Below are 19,983 nucleotides of genomic sequence, written 5' to 3'. Positions count from 1 at the left end.
GTTTCCCAAAGCTGGGATCAAAGCCAAATCACAGGGGAACTCTGTAAACTTGTATTTTTCCCAGGTGGATACTGTACCTATTACTGTATCTCAAGTGCAAAGACACACAAGGTCAGATCTGGTGATGGGGAAGGCCATGGACATGGGCCGGAATTCTCTGGCTGTTTGCCGGCAGTGGGATTCTCTAGTGCCGCCAGCAGCGCTCCCCAAACATTTCCCAGCGACGTGGGGTGGTTTAAATGGGAATTCCCATTGATAGTGGAGGGAGCAAAGAATCCTGTCGCCAAGCAGCAGCCCGCCGTCTCCTGCACCAAGAAACACGCGGCTGGAAGGCCAGAAAATCCCCTCATGATCTTGAAAGATATAACACTGGATAAAGAGAGGAGGAATCTGGAAGTCAAACTGTACCGGGCAAGGGAACTTGAATTAACGGTACAACATGGAGTACTTATATGGGGGATCTGAGTCATCATTACTCCATGCTTGCCAAGTAGTATACTGGAACCCTGCATACAAGCTTTTCTCTTTCTGAATTGGCGACTGCCCATTGTCTTTTCTCATTCAACCTTTGGCAAGAATGTTCAACTTCAATGACTTCTTTTTTTTTCTTTTTAAAAATAATTTTAGAGTACCCAACAATTTTTTTTCCAATTAAGGGGCAATTTAGCGTGGCCAATCCACCTAGCCTGCACATCTTTGGGTTGTGGGGTTGAAAGCCACGCAGACATGTGGAGAATGTGCAAACTCCACACGGACAGTGACCCAGGGCCGGGATTTGAACCCGGGTCCTCAGTGCCGCAGTCCCAGTGCTAACCACTGCGCCATATGCCGCCCTCAATGACTTCTTACCTGAAAATGTATTCTTGTAAAATACTTTGTCATGGTTGCAACATCTCATATTGGAGTATCACAAGAAAAGGCTCAGGTTCTGCATGAGTCTCACTCCCACAACCCAAAAAGATGTGCATGGTAGGTGAAATGGCCATGCTAAATTGCCCCTTAATTGGAAAAAAAAAATTATGCACTCTAAATTTATTTTTAAAAAAGAAAAAAAAGAAAATGCTCAGGTAAATAGAAGCAGAAAGAGGTGAGTCCAGAATCCATATACCTCAGCCTAGGTTGTCCTTCAAAGCCACCAGGATCATGTGGTGGCAGTGATGATGAATGATACCTCTCTCACTCATAGGACAGAGGAGTAGAGCCAAAATATATATACAATGATCTGACAAGGCCAGATGAGCAAGGGAGCAAGCTGCTTAAGTTTATTTGCAAGCCTTCCTTTTTATTGCACCATAATTCAATGATTATCTAACCTTTCAAGTTGAAATCAGTGTCGGGACTTCCCTTCTTGCGTACAGTTCTTTACAACTCCAGCACTCATATTACAAGCTTTTTCTGGCACTTGTTTTCCATATTTTATCACCTGCCTCGCAGCAAGCTAAGAAATATCCTTCACCTCTCTAATACTGTGAATATTGTTTCAGGACCAGCTGCCACAGCTGAGAAACACAGGCTGCTGGTGTTGGGATTCCTGATATGAGGGAGTAGACTGAGGGGGCAAGATCTCTTGGCAGTTGGTGGCGACAGATTTGATGGGCCATTGGTAGCTGCGGGTGGTGTGGTGCAAAGCACCTGTTACAACACTTCATCTTATTCTCTGAGTGCCTCGCATCCATTCTTGTCTCATTTTATCTGATTTCTATGGTTCTAGCACATCATGGGGTGCAGAAGAACAGCAGGGAAGAGGAGGGAGGCGATAATTATCTTGTAAAAGATTTTGACAATGAAGATGATAACAATCACGGTAGCACAGTGGTTAGCACTGTCGCTTCACAGCCCCAGGGTCCCAGGTTCGATTCCCGGCTTGGTTCACTGTCTGTGCAGAGTCTGCACGTTCTCCCCGTGTCTGTGTGGGTTTCCTCCAGGTGCTCCTGTTTCTTCCCACAGTACAAAGATGTGCAGGTTAGGTGGATTGGCCATGCTAAATTGCCCCTTAGTGTACAGAAAAAGGTGAGGTGGGGTTACTGGGTTTCAGGGATAGGGTGGAGGTGTGAGTTTAAGTACAGTGCTCTTTCCGAGGGCCGGTGCAGACTTGATGGGCCAAATGGCCTCCTTATGCACTGTAAATTCTATGATTGATTGATTCTATGAATCCCGCTCTGTCCATCGTTGCCCCTGCTCCACTCATTCCCTTCGCCACCTCTATCACACGCATTAACTTCAAGACTGGGTGTCCTTTTCCTCTGGCAGCTCTGAACTGTAAAGCCTCTCATTAAAGGTTCAAAATGCTCAGTTGACTTTATCCGGGGCAGAAACCAGTCTGCCTCCTATGTCCCTAATCGGGATAATCTCCTGAAAGACCACCTGTCGCCTTAGCTAGTGAGCTAAGAGATGACCGGCTTCCTCCCCATATTCATACGTAACCCCCCTCAGGTTGCACAACTGGCGCACCGCCCTATCAGTAGGCAGCAGGCCAAACTGCGCCTGCGGCTTTTTTCTACTTGACAGAAGTTCCAGGTTGGGTCAATCGAGTATCTACGGTCCACTTTCAAAATGTCATCAACTAACTTCTGGCGCTCCTACCTAGCCTCCCTGTCTATGTGTGCCTTATGCGATAAAACATCCCCTTTTTTTTAAATTTCAGAGTACCTTATAATTTTTTTCCAATTAAGGGGCAATTTAGAGTGGCCAATCCACCTAACCTGCACATCTTTGGGTTGTGGAGGTGAAACCCACGCAGACATGGGGAGAATGTGCAAACTCCACACGGACAGTGGCCTAGGGCCGGGATTCGAACCCGGGCCCTCAGTGCCGCAGTCCCAGTGCTAGCCATTTCGCCACATGCCACCCCCTCCTTTTTTTATTTAATTTAAAGTACCAAATACTTTTGTTTACAATTAAGGGGCAATTTAGCGTGGCCAATCCACCTACCCTGCACATCCTTTGGGTTGTGGGGATGAGAGGCACGCAAACACGAGGGGAATGTGGAAACTCCACACGGACAGTGACCCTGGGCTGGGATCAAACCCGGGTCCTCGGTGCTGTGAGGCTGCTGTGCTCACCACTACACCACCATGCCGGCCTATATAATCTCCCCGGAAATCACCGCCTTTAACGCCTACCATAAAATAGAGGGTGAAACCATCCCGTTCCCATTAAACTCCACAAGGGCGATTCTCATAAATGGAGACCAAGTGTTCGTGCCATCACGACGGCGCGAAACGGGCACGGGACGACCATTTCTGTCACCCACAGGGGGCCAGCACGACGCTGGAGCGATTCATGCTGCTCCAGCCTCCCTTCCCGGTGGCAAATGGGCGCCGCGCCAACCCGCACATGCGCAGTTGAGCTGCACCAACCTGCGCATGCGTGGGGGACTTCTTCAGTGCGCCGGCCCCGACTCAACATGGCGTCAGTGTTCAGGGGCCGGCTGCGCAACAAGGTAGGCCCGAGGGGGGAAGAATCGCGCGCCGGCTCGGAGAATCGCCCCCCACATATTCAGCTATGGCTGTTGAAACACGCCCGCGAAACCGTCAAGAACCCCACATCCATCCTCATCAAATTTGGAAATATTACAATTGGTCCCCATTTCCAAATCATTTATATAGGTTGGGAACTGCTGTTGCCCTAGAACAGATCCTTGCAATGCCCCACTAGTAATAGCCTGCTATCCTGAGAATAACCCATTCATTCCTACTCTCTGCTTTCTGTCTGTTAGCTACTTCTCAATAAATGTTAGTATACTACTCCCAATCCCATGCATTCTAATTTTGTTTACTAACCTGCTGTGTGGGACCTTATCAAAGCCTTCTGAAAATCTAAAAATGCCACATTCTTTATCAATCCTACAAGCAACATGCTCTAAAAAACTCCAACAGATTTGTCAAATATGATTTCCCTTTCATTTATCCATGACAACTCACATGGACAGTGACCTGGGGCCGGGATCGAACCCAAGTCCTCGGTGCCGTGAGGCAGCAGTGCTAGCCACTGCGCCATCATGCTGCCCTTACCAATACTTTCTAAGTGTCCAGGCATCACTTTCTTTAGAGTAGATTTTTCCTCCTACTGATGTCAAACTAGTAGGTTTGCCGTTCTCCATCCTCCCTCTCCCTCCCTTCTTAAATAGCGGTGTTACATTTCCTACTTTCCAGTCGGCAGAACTTTTTCCAGAAACTATAGAATTTTGAAAGGTAACAACGAATAATACATTCACTGCCTCTATAACCTCCTCCTTCAACACTGTCCATTGATAGCTGTGGAGATGAAGCTTCCCTTCATAGTCCCAGTGCCTGGCAACAAAGGATATAGCTGGAGACATTCAATATGAGGCTACTGGTTTTTCTTCAATATATGCCAGGCCTCAGAGCCTAAGAATTTTATTTTTTTTAATATAAATTTAGAGTACCCAATTCATTGTTTCCAATTAAGGGGCAATTTAGCGTGACCAATCCACCTACTCTGCACATCTTTAAGTTGTGGGGGCGAAACCCACGCAAACACGGGGAGAATGTGCAAACTCCACACGGAAAGTGACCCAGCTGGGATCGAACCTGGGACCTCTGCACCATGGGGCAGCAGTGCTACCCACTGTGCCACAGTGCCACAGATGACCCTGGGGGCAGACTCAGGTATCCTGACGGTTGCACAAGGGATGCAGCCCAAACTAGACCCTTTTCAGATTTAGCTTTCATGAGATGAGTACCAGCTCTATCCTAAAAGTCATTTGTGTCAATGTAGCAGCAAATCGTCTCTCATAACCTCGGCCCCTCATATACCAGGTAAGATGTTCGGAAAACATGCCTAGGGACCCAGGGAAACTTCATAGAAAATAACTCCGCTGGAGTTCAGAGGTGTAAGCGGTGACCTGATTAAAACATATAAGATGCTGAGAGCGTGGATATGAAGAGGATGTTTCCTCTTGTGGGAGAATCTAGAACTAGGGATTACCGTTTAAAAATAAGATGTCACCTATTTAAAACTGCGATGAGGTGAACTTTTCTCCCTCAGAGGGTTGTAAGTCTCTGGAACTCTCCTCCTGAATAGGCAGTGAAAGCAGTCTTTGAATATTTTCAAGGCAGAGATGTTTAGATTCTTAGTAAGCAAGAGGGTGATAGTTATCACTGGTAAGCAGGATGCAGATTCAGCTCAGTCATGTTCTTATTAAATAGCAGAGCAGGCTCAAGGGGCTGAATGGCCAACTCCTGCTCCTTGTTCTTATGTTCATCAATGATCTTTTAAAAAAATATATTTTGATTGGAAGATTTTAATTTTATATTCATCAGTTATCTTTTACAAATAAATAAAAATCTCCGAGGCCCAAAGGTCGGACCTGACACTGTGAGGCAGCTGTGCTAACCACTATGCCACCGTGACACCCACGTTTGCAGTTTTGGTTTAATGCCTCCAATTTGAAATGTCATGTGCAAATGATGCTATGCTGAGCACTGGTGTATTGCAATCATTATGCTTCTTGCATTGATACTCGAATCATGATCATTTTGCCATTGACTAAATTGTTTTTTCTTTGCTTTTATCTACATTCACTCACAATGTGTACTTATTCAGCACAATTTCATAAGTGCATTATAAACACTAAACCTCACAATAGTAATGATTCCAGGACTTTGAGAGCATTTCAGCACCATTTCCAAGTGCAATTTTGACTCAAATAACAGGCTAACATTTCTAAATATACTCCAGTGACGATAAACCTTGCCTGCATCCTGCACGTATTAGAAAATCATGGTTGTGCTTCCAATACATGCTTGCCACACTCATACTATTCCTTCCCAACCAGCACTTATGGGAAATAAGATCTCCTTTATTTCATCTCTCATGTCTTGTGCTATGCTATCAATTCAGATATAATTGCATGTGCATGTTATATTCTCGTTTACAAAGCAGGTACTTCTGATGGTTTCCTGAGATCATGCTGTAAGTAGATTATCAGTAGCGACCTGAAAGATTTTAAGTTTGAATGTAATTTGTGGCAAATGAGTTGATCTCAGCAAGGACAAAGTAGGGTATAATTTGACCCCCGTGCCCCTGGGTAATCGGCTAGCATGCCCAATTGTGATTTGTATCCAGGGACCCTCCTGGAAGAGCTTGCATAAAAATCAGGCTTAGCCCAAACCTCACCTCAGTTAAATATTGTGATAATGCTAATTAACTATCAAAATTCACTCCCAATATTCTGTTAATGCTAACTTCACTATCAAAATTCAGAACAATAGTGGTGGCACTGTGGTCCAGTGGTCAGCACTGTTGCCTGATGACATCGAGGTTCCACCCCACCCCGGGTCACCATTTGTGTGGCGTTAGCACATTTTCCCCATGTCTGCGCGGGTCTCACCCCCACAACGCTAGACGTGCATGGTAGGTGGATTGGCCACGCTAAATTGACCCTTAATTGGAAAAGAGTAACTTTAAAAAAATTCAAAATAATGGTGATTTGGTGAAGTGGAGGTTAATCGATGCTTTTAGAAATACATCTTCACATGTTCATAGAATCATAGTATGGCATCCAGGTCACCCAATTTTCTGCCACTTTCCATAAATCTCCTCATGGAACTGGTGGAAAGTTGGTGGGCGGAGTTGAATGAGACCCACGAGTTAAGTTCGTCCAGGGCTCATTTCTGGAGCAACAAGCAAGTGCATTTCCACGTGACCTCATTACCCATTCACTCAAAACTCGCTTGGAGTTAAATATCAGGGGCTGTTCCAGCGCCGAGGTCCCAGGTTCGATCCCGGCCCTGGGTCACAGTCCGTGTGGAGTTTGCACATTCTCCCCATGTTTGCGTGGGTTTCGCCCCCACAAGATGTGCAGGGTAGGTGGATTGGCCATGCTAAATTGCCCCTTAATTGGAAAAATGAATTGGATGCTCTAAATTAAAAAAAAAAATCAAGGGCTGGATTCTCCAATTTTGGGACTACGTCTCCACGCCGTTGTGAAAACTGTGGACTTTTATGCCACGAAAATTGGCATCAAAAGGCCACAGATTCACCATTTTGCTGGGGGCTAGCAGGCAGCTGTCGTAGAACTCGCCGCTCCAGCTGCCGATACAGCCCCCCACACGTCAGGGTCAAAGGCCGCGCATGCACACGGCGACGGCCTGCAGCGGCCACGCTGTGCTCCATGGCGGACTCAGCCCGTGGACCTGGACCGCCAAAATAATGCCTCGCATCAGCCGCTTGCCCGACCTGGACAGCCCGCATACATAGCCCCCAGTCCTGAATGAAGCCCCCCCCTGCCCTCCGATCAGCCCTCCCCCGACTGTGTAGCCCCGGACTGAGTCCGCAGCTGCCACACGAGGTTCCTGAACAGCAGGACAATGTTAGAACCATGCCGTTGGGAATTCGGCTGGTCGGGGCGGAGCAATCCGGGGCGGGCCTCAGACAATGGCCTGAGGCGGTGTATACTCGGCGCGGCGTTCTCCCCGAGTACACCGATTTTCGGGGGGCGGAGAATAGCGAAACCGGCGCTAGTCCCGATTTCGTGCGCGAAAACGGATTCTCCGCCCTGTCACCAAACACGATTTTGGTGTCAGAGTGCAGAGAATCCAGCCCCAGGACCTTGAGGCACTGTTTCTGATCACTTTCCAGAGAACACCACTGGAAAGTGCTTGTGTGCGGGCATTGGGTGAGAACAGGGTCTGGCTGGACTCTGATTTCCTCTGGTCTGACAGTGTTTTGACACACACTGCGCAGGTTCACACTTTCTAAAAATAAATTTAGAGTACCCAATAATTTTTTTTCAATTAAGGGGCAATTTAGCGTGGCCAATCCACCTAACCTGCATATCTTCAGGTTGTGGGGGTGAGACGCATGCAGATACGGGGCAAATGTGCAAACTCCACACAGAGAGTGACCCAGGGGCCGGGATCAAACCAGGGTCCTCAGCGCCGTAGGCAGCAGCACTAACCACTGCGCCACAGTGCCTTCCCTCAGGTTCACACTTAAAGAATGGCCATTTCTGCTGAGGTGCGACAATCTCCCTCTGTCGTTGGCGGCTGGGTGCAAGGAGTAAAGGTGAATGTTTTGCCGTGATTCCTGTTCTTGTTTCAATGCCTGACGGTCTTTTTGCCCAAGGCGTTTTTTGGGGGGGGTTTGTTTGGGCGAGAAAGGTGGCTAGGAGTAGAGAGGTGCTACTGTAGAGGAGACGGCAAGTGGGGGAGGGGGGGTTAGGCCTACCAAATGTATTATTATTAGGTGTCAAATGCAGGGAAGGTTTGGGGCTGGAGCAGGGCCGAGTGGGATCTTTGTGGGTGAGGTTGGAGGTGGGCTCTTGCAGGAGGTCGGGGTTGCAGGCGCTGGCAACAGCGCCCCTCCCGATGACCCCAGGGAAGTATATGGTGAGTCCGGTGGTGGTGGCCACATTGAAGATTTGGAAGATTTTAGACAGCATTTTAGATTGGGAGCTGGGTCAGGACGATGCCGATTAGGGGGAATCATGGGATCGAGCCATGGAGGACGGATGCAAGGTTCCGGGGATGGGAAGAGAGGGGGTTAAGGAAATGAAAGATTTGTTTCTGGGAGGGTGATTTGCGAGTTTGGAGGAGTTAGGCGAGAAGTTTAGGCTGGTGCAGGGTAAAAGCTTTAGGAACATGCTGGTGTGGGTCGTTGCAAGGAATGTCTCCCCGACCTTCGAGGGGACGGAGGAAGTCTGTGAGCGATGTGGGAAGAAACCTGCAAATCATGTACATATGTTTTGGTCCTGCCCAAAGAAGGAAAGGTTTTGGAGGACGGTGCTCAGCACCGTTTTGGGGGTTTTACATGCGGTCGTGGAGTCCAATCTCTTAAAAGCCATATTCGGGGTGTCGGATCGGCTGGAGCTGCAGGAGGGTGTGGGGGCAGATGTTTTAGCCTTCACCTCACTGATTGCTCGTAGGCGGGTCCTGTTGGGATGGAGGTCAGCTTCTCCACATCGTGCCTTGGCGTGGCGGAGAGTCCTGCTGGAGTTTCTGACCCTAGAAAAGGTGAAATTTGCTCTGAGGGGTGCAACTGATGGGTTCCACAACTGTTGAGGTCTGTTCATCATGTATTTTCAGGAGTTGGTTACTGTTGACTGTTGGGGGGGGGGGGTTGGGAGGACTGGGGGGGGGTGGGGGGGGGGTGGTGTTGTGGGGTTGTTTTGTATTGTACAATTGTTGAAAATTTGTTGAATAAAAATACTTACAAAAAAAAAGAATGGGCAATTGAGTGAGGAGGTATCCATGACAGCACCCCAGCTCAGATCATCAATATCAGAGAAGGAGGAAGGTCATCTGGAAAAAATACAGGAAGTCTCCTCCTAAAGATTTATCCAATGGATGAAGCCTCTTTGTCCTCCCTCCTGATCCAGGAGACATTAAGATAGCATAGATAAAGTGTTCATCTAGGACCAGCTGTCATTAAGGTGCAACGATCACAATCTATCTCAATCCTAACTATTGATTTCTGTGGTTAAATGCAGCTAAAAAGTCTTCAAATAGGTCTTTGGTAATCGCTAATTTTTTATACTTAGTTTCAGCAGTCATATCCAGGACAAGAAATGCCTGGTGATCCCAGCCCAGCTCCATCCCAGCTGAGCAAAGATGGAACAGCCCAATACATTGTGTGAATGGAATTTTGCCTGGCTGGAAACAGACACAGCCAACCTTCATGAGACTGTGCTTTGTAAGGAGAATATTCCATTAAGTGTGGAGACAATCTTAATCATTACCTTCTGAACCCTGTGTTGATTTTTCTTGCCACAGTTGTTTCGCTTTAACAATTTTCAGAACGCCTGAGTTTTCAACAAAAAAATCATTTCACACCTATCCATTGATGGCTAAATAAATGTAAATGCTTTTGACATAATACTAGAATGAATAATACACATGGCCAGATAATATGATTTACCTTTCTGAAAACCTTATTAGTTACATTGCTGATGATTCTTGTTTCTTTTCTCAGAGTAGGATCCCAAAGTGTTGCTTATCTTTTTATCAAGACACGGGGTTTTCATTGTACCATGGGCTGCTTTATTCTCCTCGTGTGATAACACCCACAAGTTACAATTATCACTCGACTGTCAACTAGATTTTCCATCCATTCATAGCTAACAGGTGGAAAATGTACCGTGTACATATTTGGGCCTAACAGAACCAACACACTGCTTCAATGTGAACAGCTGTGTTCTCTCTGATACAGAATTTTTTAATCACTCACTCAATACATTATTCAGTCAGGTTTGCCCATTGGAAAAATGTCATATTAAATGATTGTTAATGTGAAACCTTTATTTATTAACAAAATTAAACTTGAGAACTGAATTCCCCGTAATGATTTCTAGTATAAGAAAAATAGTACGCTGTTCAACCTCCCGAGTCTGGCCCGCAATTCAATTACATGATAACCGATCTGCACCTCGATTCCATTTCCCTGCTTTGTTTCCAACTCCCTTGGTGGTGGTGTGTTACAGTACACTCAAGGTTTCTATTTTTAAAATAAATTTAGAGTACCCAATTCATTTTTTCCAATTAAGGGGCAATTTAACATATTCAATCCACCTTCCTTGCATGTCTTTGGGTTGTGGGAGCGAAATCCACGCAAACATGGGGAGAATGTGCAAACTCCACACGGACAGTGACCCAGAGCCAGGATCGAACCCTGGGACCTCGGCGCCGTGAGACTGCAGTGCTACCACTGTGCCACCATGCTGCCTTACACTCAGGGTTTCTGAGTTGTCACGGCAACGTGCACTTTTACCTACATGATGTAGTCTCGATCTTTGGAGAGCGATGGTAGAGGCCCCAACCTTCTGTCCGTCACAAGTGACGGGGAATCTCTCTCACTCTTACCACATGTCACAGACGTACACTGGAAGGATTTGCAGGTTGATACTGGATCTGTTTAGCTGCGTTATGAACTTATGTTCCTGGACAGCACGATGGTGCAGTGGTTAGCACTGCTGTCTCACGGCGCCGAGGTCCCAGGTTCGATCCCGGCTCTGGGTCACTGTCCGTGTGGAGTTTGCACATTCTGCTCATGTTTACGTGGGTTTCGCCCCCACAACGCAAGGGTAGGTGAATTGGCCATGCTAAATTACCCCTTCATTGGCAAAAATGAATTGGATACTCTAATTTTTTTAAAAAATAAACACATGTTCCTTGGCCATGGGGGGGGGACATGTACCCAGAGCTTCTTTTTAAAAAATAAATATAGAGTACCCAATTTTTTTTTCTCCCAATTATGGGGCAATTTAGAGTGGCCAATCCACCTAACCCGCACATCTTTGGGTTGTGAGTGTGAAACCCACGCAGACATGGGGAGAATCTGCAAACTCCACATGGACAGTGACCCAGGGCCTGGATTCGAACCCGGGTCTTCAGCGCTGTAGTCCCAGTGCTAACCACTGCGCCACATGCTGCCCTTAACCCAGATCTTCTGGCTCAGAGGCAGGGACACTACCCACAGTACCACATATAGAACATAGAACATAGAAAATACAGCACAGAACAGGCCCTTCGGCCCACGATGTTGTGCCGAACCTTTGTCCTAGATTAATCATAGATTATCATTGAATTTACAGTGCAGAAGGAGGCCATTCGGCCCTTTGAGTCTGCACCGGCTCTTGGAAAGAGCACCATACCCAAACTCAACACCTCCACCCAACACCAAGGGCAATTTGGACATTAAGGGCAATTTATCATTGGCCAATTCACCTAACCCGCACATCTTTGGACTGTGGGAGGAAACCAGAGCACCCGGAGGAAATTTCCCTTTTGTACCATTACCTAATAAAAATCAGCAATCGCAGTCTTGAACATTTTGATTGACTCGTCATCCACTGCCTTTTGGAGGAATGCATTTCAGATTTCCATTTCCCATTGTGTGAAGAAGTGCATTGTGATTTTGCTCCTAATTGGTGTAACTCTAATTTGAGAATACTCACTTGTTCAGGATTCTTCCACCGGAAGGAATAGTTTTCCTGTGTCTGTTTTGTCAAACCTTTTGAATGCCTCCATTAGGTCACCCTTCACTTCTGAATTCAAAGAATACAAGCCAGGTTTATGCTACTCATCCTCCTAAATTAATCCTTTAAGCCCCATCGATATTCCGGTGAAACCATACTGGGCGCTATCCAAGACCAATATAGCTTTCCTGTACCCAGTCTGTAAAGGGTTTTGAAATGTAACCCCTTATATATTCTCGAATTTACAGTGCAGAAGGAGGCCATTCGGCCCATCGGGTCTGCACCGGTCCTTGGAAAGAGCACCCTGCTTCAGCCCATGCCTCCACCCTATCCCTGTAACCCAGTAATCCTGGGCCCTAAGGGGCAATTTAGCATGGCCAATCCACCTAACCTGCACATCTTTGGACTGTGGGAGGAAACTGGAGCACCCGGAGGAAACCCACGCAGACACGGGGAGAAAGTACAAACTCCACACAGACAGTCACCCGAGGTCAGAATTGAACCCAGGACCCTGGAGCTGTGTGTGCTAACCACTGTGCCATCGTATCATCCAATGTGAATCAGTAACTAGACATGATCTGGAAGCCATCAACCCGGCAGAGACAATGAATCTGATAGGCAAGCCTTGCTTAATCAAGTAGACCACCCAACAAGATGCAACTTTGCAACCACTGCTAGTGATGATAGGGTGGTCTGAGAGCAAGGCCACATCTGTGGTCACAAGAGCATATTGGGCAGACCATGATAAATTGACAGCCTAAGATAGCATCTTGCACAAAGGAAATAGAGTCATCATTCCTGAGCAGATCAGAGGTGCTGAAGCACATCCATGCAAACCATCAAGGAATTGAATCAACAGGGTCCTAGGTTCGATTCCGGGCTTGGGTCAGTGTCTGTGTGGAGTCTGCACGTTCTGCGTGGGTTTCCTCCGGGTGCTCCGGTTTCCTCCCACAAGTCCCCAAAGATGTGCTGTTAGGGGAATTGGGCATTCTGAATTCTCCCTCTGTATACCCAAACAGGCATTGAATGTGGCGACTAGGGGCTTTATACAGTAACTTCATTGCAGTGTTAATGTAAGCCTACTTGTGACAATAAAGATTATTATTATAAGATGTGCTCTCTTGGTCAACTGTGAGCAATGAAACTGAAGACTGTATTGGCCAGTGCGATGCATGTAATGAGTACCAAGCTAAACAAGCTGGAGAGTCATTGATAATGAGTGACATTCCAGACAGACCATGGATGAAGGTAGGAATAGACCTCTGCACTATAGTAGGAATTGACTATCTGTCACCGTAGATTACTATTCTGACTACTGAGAGTTAGACCAGCTGACTTCAGTGATGACAGGAGAAGAAATAGAATGGCTGAACGCACGCTCCAATCAGTACATCATTCCAGACATTGTGATAAGCAACAACGGCTCTCAATTCACAAGTGAAAAATTCAGTCAATCACAAACAAATGGAAATTCAGCACTACACATTTTCTCTGCACTATCCCCAGGTGAATGGAAATGCTGAGGTGGCAGTGAAAGTTGCCAAAGGACTTATCAAGAAATTGAACAAATTTAGCACAGACAAAGGCAATTCCTGAGTGGAGAAACATACTGACTGAAGGCATGGAAAGTAGTCCTGACAGAGACTAATGTCATAGCACCCTTTAACTAGCAAAAAAGCCATGAAAACAGAAGTAGCAACTGGGGTGAGTGCAAAGATCAAGGTGAAATGGCAGAAAGCCAAATTTCAGTATGACAAGATACCCAAACCATTATCAGAGCTAAGCACTGGAGGAAAGTCAGTCAGGGTACAAACCTTCAACGTTTACAACAGGATTCAACTTGTATGGAAACTCGACACATGTGTAGAGAAACTACCACCTCCCCTGATCCTTGTTGCCTTATTGATTATTGTTGTTCCATTGAGGTTATTGGAGACTAGTGAATCTCTGGGATTGATGGTAGCTCTGTACTTAGTACAGTTAGAATCATAGAATCAAAGGCAACACGGTGGCGCAGTGGTTAGCACTGCTGCCTCACAGCGCCGAGGACCCGGGTTTGTCCCGGTGCCGGGTGACTGCCCATGTGGGGCTTGCTCATTCTCCCCTTGTCTGCATGAGTCTCAGCCCCACAACCCAAAAGATGTGCAGAGTAGGTGGATTAGCCACACTAAATTGCCCCTTAATTGGAAATTTATTTTTAATATTCAAATTAGTTCTGTATAATTTGGCCATGGAACGTTTCCGTGCCCTCAGACCCAGCCCTCTGCCTAACTCAAGTATCAGTGTCTCAAAAAGGGGCAGGTAGCCTGCACCCAGCTATGTACCAAAGCTTTAAAGAACCAGTTGACCATTTAATTTTTCACCACCATAAGGAGCAAGCTTCATAGGCGCATCTCAGTATCTCTCCTAAAGAAGATTAATGCAGCTCGGAAGTTGGCTATTGAGGAAACTAAAGTTCAAGACATTCTCAGCAGGTAAATGGTTGTTTTCCATTGCTTCCTATTAAAATATACAAAGGTTCCATCTAATTTCTAGCTTAGTCAATGCCTCAACATAGTTAGGAACTTATATCAAAGGTACACACACGATGGATGACAAATATGGTTGGAGCTCCACTGTTAACATTTCAACCTAGAATTCCCTCTAGGGTCGGCATGGTGGCACAGTGGTTAGCAATGCTGTCCCACAGCACCAGGGGCCTGAGTTCAATTCCAGACGTGGGCCACTGTCTGTATAGAGTCTGCACGTTCTCCCCGTGATTCCGTGGGTTTCCACCTGGTGCTCCGGTTTCCTCCCACAGTTGTGCGGGTTAAGTGGATTGGCCATGCTAAATTGGCCCTTAATGTCCAAAGACAATGTGCGGTTACGGGGACAGGGTGGGGGAGTGGGCCTAGGTTACGTGGTCTTTCGGAAGGTCGGTGCAGACCTGATGGGCCGAATGGCCTCCATCTGCACTGTAGGGATTTTATGAGACGTAAGCTTCATATTCAAAGCACATAGTTGAAGGAGGAAATGGAATTGAATGCAGGGAATAAATCTGCTCCATTTGCAAATGTTGGATGAAAAGTTTTAATTATCTCTGCACCCAGTCATGCTCAAATGATAGTTGTATGATCAAGAGTGGATCATGGGCATAAACAACTGCAACACAGGGTTACCCTGGGCTAAGCCACAGATGGACACAATCAAATGATAGATTCAACCATACAAGTACCTTTGGTTTGGATTGTTTTTAAAAAATTTAGAGTACCAATTCATTTTTTCCAATTAAGGGGCAACTTAGCACGGCCAATCGACCTACCCTGCACATCTTTGGGTTATGGGGCAACACCCACGCAAACATGAGGAGAATGTGCAAACTCCACACGGACAGTGACCCAGAGCCAGGATCGAACCTGGGACCTAGGCACCGGGGCTAACCCACTGCTGCCCTGGCTTTGAATTGTTGAACTATCACTTGAATGATTGATAGTGATGAAGGAGGACTGCAAAATGACTGAGAGTCCTGCTAATAGGTCACTTGACTGAAATTGCATAGTGGCAAATTTTAAAAGTCTCACATGTGGTCGAATATTTGCGATTGCTCAGTTAAACAGAGTTTCCGTTGTCTGAAACTGCAAATACCCCAGGTCAGCACAAGGATCTTGGCCATGTTTCACAGCTTTTCTTTTAAGATGTGCAGGTTAGGTGGACTGGCCACGCGAAATTGCCCTTAATTGGAAAAAGTTTTTTAAAAGTAAGGCTTGGAAGGTTGTCATTCAAATCTTCCTACCTCATGCAGGTAACAGAAGGAATGAAAAATAGTTGGCCGTTTTAGAAGCCTCTCTTGTCAAAAATGTAAAAAGGTGCAGTCGCAAGAGAGTGGGTATGCAAAATCTGCCAATGGAGCACCATCCAATCTGTGTAGCATGAGATTGCATTAGAAAAGTGAGGAATGGCTATATGACCTTGATATGTATGTTGGATTCTTTGGAGGTAGAATGGGCCCCAGTAAACAATGGGTTGATTGTCTGGAAACATGCCCTTTTCTTAGTGATGTTTATGCTTTGCAACCAGATATGGTTTTATTTTTTTTCCCAATTAAGGGGAGATTTACCATAGCCAATCCACCTAACCTGCACACCTTTAGGTTGTGGGGGTGAGACCCACACAGACACAGGGAGAATGTGCAAACTCCACACGGACAGTGATCGAACCCAGGTCTTCGGCGCTGTGAGGCAGCAGTGCTCCCGCCCAGGGATTTAATAATTAATGATACTTAAAAATTGCATTTGTAGTCTACAATTAATAACAAGGTCAATTCAAACTGTAACAGCAGAGGTCCTTTCGTGTTTTTGGCATCTAGATGTAGTTAAGGAGAAAAAAGGTATTTGACTGGGGATATTTGCATATGTATTGACCGTCCACAAACTAACTTTGCTACAAAAAAGACCACGATACATTTCATAGTGATCTCAAAGAATCCATGCTTGATGCCATCATTAATAATTTAACCAAGATTTTAAAACTTTTTAAAGTCATGCTGGCCTGGGTTTTCGCTCCCGAGGCGGGTGAGGGGAGTTGGGAAATTTCCCAACTCGCCACACCCCCTCAGGAAAATGTGCCTCAAACAATGAGATCTTCGTCCTGGGGCCAGCAGTGGGTGCATGCTGGAGTCGGACCCGCTGCCCCAGGGAACGGTCCAGAGGTAGCCACAGGGACCAAGTGACAAGGTAAGCTGGTTGAAAGCCCACCTTCGTGCTCTGGAACTTTGTCTCAGTTGTATGGTTGAATATCAGGTCCTCTAAACCGTACACCTCACTCCCCTGCCCACTCTCCATGCCTCGTTGATGCCAAATCATGTCAGCCCATGTCCCACCCACACCCAATAGCCCCTCATATGCTCCATGGCAGCCTAAGTCCCCTACATCTCCATGGCACATGATAGTCCCTATGCCAACTTAGTGCAAACTCATGCCAACCCATTAACCCCCACCTACTACCCTTTGCACTTATACCCTCCATGCCTAACCACCCAATACCTACCAGGGGCAGACCTCAGGAGTCATGTTGACATGAAATAAAATAAAATTCTAAGTATCAATTACTATTTCAAAAAATGCTCTTTTTGCTAAAAGCCCATTCAATATATTAAATTTTCTGAAGTACTTAATGCCTTTTAAAAACAAACATTTGCCCTACATCAAATACAGCTGCTTTTTTAGTAACCTCTTGGAGCTGTCAATCAAAGTATGAAGTTATAGCCCCTATTATGATAAGTTGCGGTAGAGTCAAACAGTAATAATGATAGCCCTTTTCAAAATTTAATGAGCAGGAATTAAAATAATTTGGCAGCTTGACAGCTCCACAGAGTTTATCTACCTTTTAGGCGCATTTGGATCTGCTCTTATAATTGTAAATCACATATTGTGGGAAATGGGCCTCACTTCAGAAAAAATGGGGTACGTTTGAATTCAGCAATGATTTCAAATGGCCCTGCTGGATTGAGGTTCCCCCAAAGCTTGAGTCACATTATGCTTACCTTTTCATACCAGTGAAAATAGGATCTGTTAGAAATGGAGGGGGGAATTCCTGATCTGGGTTCCCGGCATAATTTTGGACAAGGAATAGTCTCCACAACTTTACGAAAATGTGGCCCATGATGTCGGGCGTGGTTTAATGATCACGCTGCACCTGAAAAGCAGCTCGCCACGGTGCTAGGATCTACCTGGCTCGTAAAGCCATGCGAGGTCTAATGCGATCTCGTGAGACATCACAAAGTGAATCCTGCCCATTGTGGGAGGGATCACATTTTAGCAAATCCACATATTAAAGTGAGACAGCTAGTCTCACTTTAATATGCAGAGTAGATTCCCGAGTTAGCTGAGGCATGGGATCAATCTCCATCACCTTGGAGTCCTCAGTCGAGCGCCGTTTAGTCCTGGTCTCCCCAAGCAGGGACTGGATGGAACAGCACTCGCTGGGTTCTCCTAGGGGATCAGAGGCCCCAGGTGCATACCCTTTGGGCAGGGTGATACCCTAGCAGTGCCATGTGGGTGTCTGCCTGGCACTGCCAAGGTGCCCAGGTGGCACTGTCAGCTGGCAGGAGCACTGCCAGGATGCCAAACTGGCATTTTTTACATGGGTGCGATCGGGCCGGGAGTGTTGGAGTGCCTGGGGGGACGGGGCGGGGACCCTTCAATAGTGCATTGGGGCTTGGGGGGGGGGGGGGGTTGGGGGTCACTTCGGAGACCTTGGGTTCAGGGTGCCATGAACAAATGGCATCCCGATCTCTTGCTACTGAGGAGTTCCGGTGAGCGGAGCTCCTTAGTGGACAAAACGGGGCCAAGTGCGGCCTCGGCCGTGCATTCCCCGTTGAGGCCCCTTACCAAACGTGAATCACATTTTATAGCCTTGTGTTTCTCGGTGCTGTGAGCATCGGGAATCACGCAGCTAAACGCGCTCGCTATGTGACTTTGTTCCCATTTAGTTAAATTGCGCCCGTCAGCTCCTCTGTGGCTGAAACTCTCATTCATGCCTTCATTACTTCTTTTTTTTAAATTTAGAGTGCCCGATTCATTTTTTCCAAGTAAGGGGCAATTTAGCGTGGGCAATCCACCCAGCCTGCACATCTTTGAGTTGTGGGGGTGAAACTCATTACTTCTTAGCGTGATTATTTCAATGCACTCCTAGCACATTCTGGCCTGTGTAAACTTGAAGTAATCCAAAGGTGAACTGCCTGTATCTCACCCAAGTCCTGTTTACCTTTCACCCTTGTGCTCACTGTTCTACGTGAGCTCCCAGTGAAGTAGTATCTTGATTTTAAAATTTTTATCCTTCTATTCAAATCCCTCCATGGCCTCAAATCTCTTTAACTTTGTAGAATAGAATTTACAGTGCAGAAGGAGGCCATTCGGCTCATCGAATCTGCACCAGCCCCTGGAAAGAGCACCCCACCCAAGCCCACACCTCTACCCTGTCCCCGCAACCCAGTAACCCCACTAAGGGCAATTTAGCATGCCCAACCCACCTGAGCTGCACATCTTTGAACTGTGGGAGGAAACCGGAACTCCCAGAGGAAATCCACGCAGACACGGGGAGAACGTGCAGACTCCGCACAGACAGTGACCCAAGCCGGGAATCGAACCTGGGACCCTGGAGCTGTGAAGCAACTGTGCTAACCACTGTGCTACCGTGCTGCCCTGCAGTCTCCTTCAACTTCTCAACCCTCTGAGATATCGGTGCTCCTATAATTCTGGACTCTTGGGAACCCTCATTTTAATCATACTCCCACTGGCAGCCACACCTTCAGTTGTTGAAGTCCCAAGCTCGGAAATATCCTCTCTATCCTTTCAGATTTTCTATCTCACTTTCCCCCTTCTTTACCAGGTTTTGGTCATCTGAAGTAATATCGGGACAGCACGTGGCGCAGTGGTTAGCATTGGGACTACGGCACTGAGGACCCGACCCTGGGTCGAATCCCGGCCCTGAGTCACTGTCCGTGTGGGGTTTGCACATTCTCCCCGTGTCTGCATGGGTTTCACCTCCACAACTAAAAGATGTGCAGGTTAGATGGATTGGCCACTCTAAATTGCCCCTTAATTGGAAAAAAAAATAATTGGGTACTCTAAATTTATAAAACAAAATCTGAACTAATATCTTCTTAAGTGTCTCGGGGCGTCATTCTCCGACCCACCCGCCGGGTCGGAGAATGGCCGTTGGCCACCATGAATCCCGCCCCTGCCCCCGCCGAAGTCTCCAGTACCGGAGATTGGGCGGGGGCGGGAATCGGGCTGCGCCGGTTGGCGGGACCCCCCGCTCAATTCTCCGGCCCGATTGGGCCGTAGTCCCGCCCAGAAATTACCTGTCCCGCCGGCGTAAATCAAAGCTGGTATTTACCGGCGGGACCAGGTGGCGCGGGCGGGCTCCGGGGTCCTGGGGGGGGCGCGGGGCGATCTGCCCCCGGGGGTGCCCCCACGGTGGCCTGGCCCGCGATCGGGGCCCACCGATCCGCGGGCGGGCCTGTGCCATGGGGGCACTCTTTCCCTTCCGCCTCCGCCACAGCC

The sequence above is a fragment of the Scyliorhinus torazame genome, chromosome 15, assembly GCF_047496885.1.
Source record: "Scyliorhinus torazame isolate Kashiwa2021f chromosome 15, sScyTor2.1, whole genome shotgun sequence".
Taxonomy (NCBI): Eukaryota; Metazoa; Chordata; class Chondrichthyes; order Carcharhiniformes; family Scyliorhinidae; genus Scyliorhinus; species Scyliorhinus torazame.
This window is presented reverse-complemented; position numbering follows the sequence as displayed.